Below are 8,001 nucleotides of genomic sequence, written 5' to 3' on the forward strand. Positions count from 1 at the left end.
ACTTAGCTTTCTAGGCGTATTAGGTGATTTGGGTTCGACGATCGGAAATCATGTAGCTCACACTCTTGCGCGGGAGGGTGTTAGTAATGAGATGAGAAAACTCCGGTTGGATGCTCCGCTAGATAGTATTTTGAGCTTTATATCTTTAAAGATTCCAAATTGTGTTTAAATAAAAAGTGAACCTAGTTACCTCAAAAAATAGGGGTGGCCAAAACATGCTAACACGCAGACTAGTACTTGAAAAACTAAAAAAGGTTAGATGCAATGTAATAAGGATCGGAGGGTGTACTTGCTTCTACTCTAGTTCTTCACTCTTACATGGTAGTTCGTACATTGGATTTAAATTTGATAATCTCCTATTCACCCCTTCTAGTTGATAAACCTCGGTCTTTCAAATTATTTGTTAATATTCAAGTCAAGAGAGCATTTGTATGTTGTCACATTCAATGCTAAATCTTTGTGTGGAGTTCGATTAACACACAACCAACCGTATGAGCATTTCTTTACAATTAGTTATAGATGCCATGGAGGAATAGAAAAGTCGGGATCGACAATACATCCCGTGGAGAATTTAACTTAGTGTAACCACACAAGAGTACTCACACATTAATTCTGATCACGGTTGCATGGGCGCTTGCTCACTCCCCAATACTATGTCTTCATCTCCCACATATATATTTTTTAAACCGTGAACAACTTAATATTTTTTTACATAAAACTTCGACAAATCTGAGCACAACATTCTACAAATTTAGGCTTTCAAACTGTTGTAGACCGTTAGAAAGTACATGCACAAAATCTTCGTCAATATAATCTTGAACTTCAAAATCCCCACAACTACTCAGATCTATGAAAGGATTCAGAAAATGTACCTCATACTTCTTTCTGCTTTGAAAGGTCGAGCATGGTGATGAGAAAGACACCCTTCCTGGACTTCTCAAAAGCGAGCACTCGTGGTGTGTGCTTTCTAGATGACAAAGGAAGGGAAAGGTGGAGGAGACACGATGACCACGATCGACAAGGACAAAGGCCGTGATGAGAGAGGCGGGACAACATGTCTCATCTTGCACATGAGGTGATAACATGGCACAATTTCCCTAGTGTGACCCTACACAAAGCGCGATGATGTGATTATCGGTTGCTCCAGTGGAGAGGCATGATAGACTAACATAAATATCATGATGGGTGGGCTCTGCCAATTTGTTGTTGCCATTTTGCTTCATTTTAAATACCAATTTCTCGCAAAGACATCATCAAGAGATACTTTAGGGAGAGGATAGTGCTCCTTCTGTTCACTGTTATAAGTTGTTCAAACTTTTGTTCTAAATCAGATGTATAAATGCGTGTTTTAGTGTGTTTATTTATTTATTTCAGTCTGTGTATAGTTTATAGTGAAATCCAAAACGTCTTATAATTTAGACACAAGGAGTAGTACTTTTCACCTTTCATACACCTTTTCCAAACCATATACCAGTTAGTTTTTTCCCGATGAATGTTCATGGTAGTCAATTTTTCTATAACTTCATAATTATCAGTTTTTTTTTGCGAGAACTTCATAATCATTAGTTAATTGAACGTTTTTACATGTACCTCTAAGACTACTCACAGTGAGAGTAACATAGGTGGTAACATCACACATCTCTAAGCAAAAAACAGATGATGTGGCGAGTAATTAAGGCTGGTTGTAATGAGGAGTATCATATACTAGTATTATGCATATGATACTAGTATATGATACTACCTCCGTAATGCATCTTATCATAAGTTAATATCTTAAGTTGTCTTATTAATTGCCATGCATGACACAAAGTAGTACAACATTTAATATGATACGGTAATACGATATCACATCCTCTCTTTCCTCATTTAATTGTGTGCCGCATCATTCAAAAAGTCTACTTGGCATGCATGATACCGCTTATGATACTCCCATTATGACCAGCCTAAGGCTGGTTGTAATGGGGAGTATCATATACTAGTATCATGCATATGATACTAGTGTATGATACTACCTCCCTAATTGTGACGCCCCCGATTCAATCGTACACTAATCATGCACGCAAATGTGTATGATCAAGATCAGGGACTCACGGGAAGATATCACAACACAACTCTACAAATAAAATAAGTCATACAAGCATCATAATACAAGCCAGGGGCCTCGAGGGCTCGAATACAAGTGCTCGATCATAGACGAGTCAGCGGAAGCAACAATATCTGAGTACAGACATAAGTTAAACAAGTTTGCCTTAAGAAGGCTAGCACAAACTGGGATACAGATCGAAAGAGGCGCAGGCCTCCTGCCTGGGATCCTCCTAACTACTCCAGGTCGTCATCAGCGGGCAGCACGTAGTAGTAGGCACCTCCAGTGTAGTAGGGGTCGTCGTCGACGGTGGCGTCTGGCTCCTGGACTCCAGCATCTGGTTGCGACAACCAGAAAGAAAGGAAAGGGGAAAAAAGGGGGGAGAAAGCAACCGTGAGTACTCATCCAAAGTACTCGCAAGCAAGGAACTACACTACATATGCATGGGTATATGTGTAAGGAGGCCATATCAGTGGACTGAACTGCAGAATGCCAGAATAAGAGGGGGATAGCTAATCCTGTCGAAGACTACGCTTCTCACAGCCACCGTCTTGCATCAAGTAGAAGAGAGTAGATTGAAGTCCTCCAAGTAGCATCTCCAAGTAGCATCTCATAGCATAATCCTACCCGGCGATCCCCTCCTCATATCCCTGAGGTAGAGCGACCACCGGTTATATCTGGCACTTGGAAGGGTGTGTTTTATTAAGTATCCGGTTCTAGTTGTCATAAGGTCAAGGTACAACTCCAAGTCGTCCTGTTACCGAAGATCACGGCTATTCGAATAGATTAACTTCCCTGCAGGGGTGCACCACATTCCCCAACACGCTCGATCCCATTTGGCCGGACACACTTTCCTGGGTCATGCCCGGCCGCGGAAGATCAACACGTCGCAGCCCCACCTAGGCCAAACAGAGAGGCCAGCACGCCGGTCTAAACCTAAGCGCACAGGGGTCTGGGCCCATCGCCCATAGCACACCTGCACGTTGCGTACGCGGCCGAAAGCAGAACTAGCCCCCTTAATACAAGAGCAGGCTTACGTTCCAATCCGGCGCGCGCCGCTCCGTCGCTGACGTCTGAAGTGCTTCGGCTGATACCACGACGTCGGGATACCCATAACTACTCCCGCGTAGATGGTTAGTGCGTATAGGCTCGTAGCCAACTCAGATCAAATACCAAGATCTCGTTAAGCGTGTTAAGTATCCGCGAACGCCGAACAGGGCCAGGCCCACCTGTCTCCTAGGTGGTCTCAACCTGCCCTGTCGCTCCGCCATAAAGATCCACACAGAGGGCCGTCGGGACAAAGGTCCTTTCAGCCCCCAATCCGTGAATCACTCGCGGGTACTCTTCGAGCTGACCCGACTTTAGTCACCATCTGTATAGTATGTATGTATGTATAGTATATACCCGTGATCACCTCCCGAGTGATCACGGCCCAATAGTATAGCAAGGCAGACTGACAAGAATGTAGGGCCAATGATGATAAACTAGCATCCTATACTAAGCATTTAGGATTGCAGGTAAGGTATCAACAGATGTAGCAACAATGTCAGGCTATGCATCAGAATAGGATCAACGGAAAGCAGTAACAGGCTACACTACTCTAATGCAAGCAGTATAGAGAGTAGAATAGGCGATATCTGGTGATCAAAGGGGGGGCTTGCCTGGTTGCTCTGGCAAGAGAGAGGGGTCGTCAACTCCGTAGTCGAACTGGGCAGCAGCAGCGTCGGTCTCGTAGTCTACCGGAGAGAAGAGGGGGAAGAAACAATGAATACAAGCAAACAGATGCATATCGATGCATGACATGTCAAGAAGCGATGCTAGGCGTGCCCTAACGTGGTATAGGTGGTACCGGTCAAGGGGGGAAACATCCGGGAAAGTATTCCCGGTGTTTCGCGTTTTCGGACAGATGAACCGGAGGGGGAAAGTTGCGTGTTCGATAGGTTAGGGGTGTGTGGTGGACGAACGGACTGCGTATCCGGAATCGTCTCGTCGTTCTGAGCAACTTTCATGTTGAAAATATTTTAATCCGAGTTACGGATTAAAAGATATGATTTTCTAAAGATTTTATTAATTTCTGGAATTTATTTAATTATTTAATTAATTCGGAAAATGGATTTATGACGTCAGCATGATGTCATGCTGACGTCAGCAGTCAGCAGGGTTGACTTGGTCAACCTGACATGTGGTCCGTGGGACCCACCTGTCATTCTCTATTTAGGTTAATTAGGGTTTAGGTTAATCTAATTACAGTTTAATTAGACTAACAGGTTAATTAGATTAATTAAGTAGGATTAATTAACTTAATTAATTTAGTCAATTAATTAATTATTATTATTATTATTATATTTTTTAATTCTTTTTTTTAATTTCTTTTCTCCTTTTTCTTTAACAGGGGCATGGGGGCCACGGGGCAGTGGCCCAAGGGCCAAACCGGGTGCGGGCGTGCGGTTACCGGGCACAGGGGCTCGCGGGTGCGAGCGTTCATGCCCGAGGCCCCATCCAGGCGCGACAGGGAGAAGGCCCCTGGGCGCGGCGAGGTCGCCGGTGACGGGAAGCCGGCGAGCGCTTGCGGGGTGGCAGACGACGCGGGGCGAGGTGCGAGCGGGTGTGGCCTCGCGCGAGCGTGCGGGACGCGTAGGCGCGACAAGCAGGGGCTGCCGGGGGTGAGCAACGGCACGCAGGCGCGGCCAGGGCTCCGGGGCGCGGCGGCCGCGGCAGGGGAGCCGCACGGGGAAGCGGGGAGGGCCGGGGACGGTACGGCCGGCGCGGCAGGGCGCGGGCGACGGTGGTCGAGGCGGCGGGAGCACGGGGCCAGCGTCGCCGGAGGGAGAGGAGGCCGGGGACGGTCACGGAGGTCGCGGGCGCGGCGGATCCGGCGACGGGAGCAGAGGGGGAGGAGCGGGGCGATGCTCACGGTGGGGGGAGGCGCATAGGGTCTAGGCAGCGTGCTCGGGGGCGGCCGGGGACGACCGGCGAGGAGGAGGGCGGGGAGGCGTTCGGCGGCGACGGGCGGTCCGGCGTGTGGCGGCGGTGGTCTCCTCCCGATCCAGATCGGGGGAGAGGGGGGATATTTCGGGGGGGGGGAAGTGGGGGCTGTCGTTGGGAGTGGGGGGGGGGAAGGGGTGGATAAGGGAGAGGAGTGGGGGGGCCGACCTGGGCCGGCCTGGTTGGCCCGATGGCCAGCTGGGCCGCGGTCCAGCAGGGGGGGGGGGCTTCCCTCCTTTTGTTTTGTTTTTTTCCCTTTGTATTTTCTTTTATTATTTCTTTTCTGTTTAAAACATTTAATCCATTTAGCCATTTTATAAAAATATGTCTGTTGCACTATAATTACCTTTGTAATATTCGTCAACCACCGAACAATTTTATTTTAAATTTTGAAAACTTTTATTGTTTTCATCAATTTGAATTTTGAATTTGAACGGTTTCGAATTATTGCGAGGAAAGCAACAGTAATCGGGATGACGTGCCATGATTAGCGTGGGATTACTGTAGCAAGATTATCCGGGCGTTACAAATCTCCTCCACTACAAGAAATCTCGTCCCGAGATTTTAGGAGGTAGAAGGAAACAGTGCGGGGTATTCATCACGCAGGCGATCCTCGCGTTCCCAGGTGGCTTCGTCTTCAGAGTGATTTGACCACTGGACCTTGAAGAACTTGATCGCCTTCTGACGTGTGCGGCGTTCAGCTTGGTCGAGAATGCGGACCGGATGCTCTTTATAGGAGAGGTCCTGTTGCAATTCGAGCACTTCATGATCCACAGCTCGGATTGGGTCCTTGAAGCAACGGCGGAGTTGGGACACATGGAACACATCGTGAACCTGAGAAAGGTTCGGCGGAAGCTCCAATTGATATGCCACTTTTCCACGCCTCTCGAGGATAGTGAAAGGACCAATATAGCAGGGAGCTAGCTTGCCCTTGATCCCGAAGCGGTGAGCACCCTTCATTGGTGTAACGCGAAGATAGGCCTTCTCGCCAGGTTGATAGATCATGTCTTTATGATGACGGTCATAATTACTCTTTTGGCGTGACTGAGCAGTCTTGAGATTCTCGCGAATAATGCGGACTTGATCTTCGGCATCTTGGATAATATCCGGACCAAAGAGTGGACGTTCCCCAGTTTCTGACCAGTTCAGAGGGGTTCGGCACTTTCGTCCATATAACACTTCGAAGGGGGCCATCTTCAGACTAGCTTGATAGCTATTATTATAAGAGAACTCAGCATACGGAAGAGATTCCTCCCATTTCTTGCCGAAGGAAATAACACAAGCTCGAAGCATGTCTTCGAGAACTTGGTTGACACGTTCAACTTGCCCTTGTGACTGAGGATGAAAAGCAGTGCTGAAAGACAGATGAGTGCCCATAGCTTCTTGGAAACTTGCCCAGAATCTTGAAGTGAATAAACTGCCACGGTCTGAACTGATAACCAGTGGAATACCGTGAAGCGAAACAATTCTGGACATGTAGAGAGTTGCAAGCTGACTAGCAGTGATCGTTTCTTTGACCGCCAGAAAATGTGCAACCTTAGAAAGTCGGTCAATGACGACAAGAATAGCATCATTACCCTTTTGCGATTTGGGAAATCCAGTAACGAAGTCCATCTCGACATGGTCCCATTTCCATTCAGGAATAGATATAGGTTGCAGAGTTCCAGCAGGCCTTTGATGTTCTGCTTTGATACGACGGCAAACGTCACATTCAGCAACATAACGAGCAATGTCTTGCTTCATGTTAGACCACCAGAATCTCTGGCGGATGTCTTGGTACATCTTTGTACTACCAGGGTGGATACATAGAGGCGTATCATGAGCTTCTTTCATAACCTCCTGAGTCATATTCAGGTTTTCCTTCTTACACGGCACCACTAGGCGGCCTTTGAAGTACAAGGCGCCATCATCAGCAATAGTGAAGGATGAGGGACTTCCTTCTTTGAGGTCTTGCTTAATCTTGTAGACTTCAGAGTCAAATCCCTGCATTGTCTTTATGGTGCCCACGAGATCGGGTTCAACAGCCAGGGTATAGAGGGAACCCTGGGAAACAACACGGAGATTCATCTTGCGGAACTCCGGAGGAGGGGGAGCGAGTGCACCCGGAGGAACAATATGGAGGTTTAGCTTTCTGAATTCTTCAACAAGTGAGGGCTGAACTTTGTGAACCTGGAGGTGGTTGCAGTAAGACTTGCGGCTCAAGGCATCAGCCATTACATTAGCCTTGCCTGGGGTATAGGAAATACCCAAATCAAAGTCTGCAACAGTCTCCATCCATCTCTGCTGACGGAGGTTCAGGTCTGGCTGAGTAAACAGATACTTCAGACTTTGGTGGTCAGTGAAGATCTCGCAACGATTACCGAGTAGGTAATGTCGCCACTGTTTTAGTGCATGAATGACAGCAGCAAGTTCGAGGTCGTGAACTGGGTAGTTCTCTTCGTGAGGGCGCAATTGCCGAGAGGCATAAGCAACCACTTTGCGCTCTTGCATTAGGACACAGCCTAGTCCTTGACGGGAAGCGTCGCAGTAAATGACGAAGTCCTTCTTAGTATCAGGAGGAGCTAGTACTGGGGCAGAAGTCAACTTGTCCTTGAGTGCCTGGAAACTTTCCTGACATTTATCTGTCCATTGGAACTTGACGCCCTTATGCAATAGGTTAGTCAGAGGCCTGGCAATCTTGGAGAAGTTCTCGACGAATCGACGGCAGTAGCTGGCGAGACCGAGAAAACTTCTGACTTGCTTAACGTTCTTCGGAGGAGTCCAATCGAGAATAGCCTGAACTCGTTCAGGGTTAACGGCAATACCATCTTTAGAGATGACATGCCCAAGATAGGTTACTTCGGGAAGCCAGAATTCACATTTGGAGAACTTGGCATAAAGTTGATGCTCTCGTAGCTTTTCCAGCACGAGGCGAAGATGTTCAGCATGTTCCT

This window comes from Triticum aestivum, chromosome 3B (assembly GCF_018294505.1).
Source record: "Triticum aestivum cultivar Chinese Spring chromosome 3B, IWGSC CS RefSeq v2.1, whole genome shotgun sequence".
In the NCBI taxonomy this organism is placed as follows: domain Eukaryota; kingdom Viridiplantae; phylum Streptophyta; class Magnoliopsida; order Poales; family Poaceae; genus Triticum; species Triticum aestivum.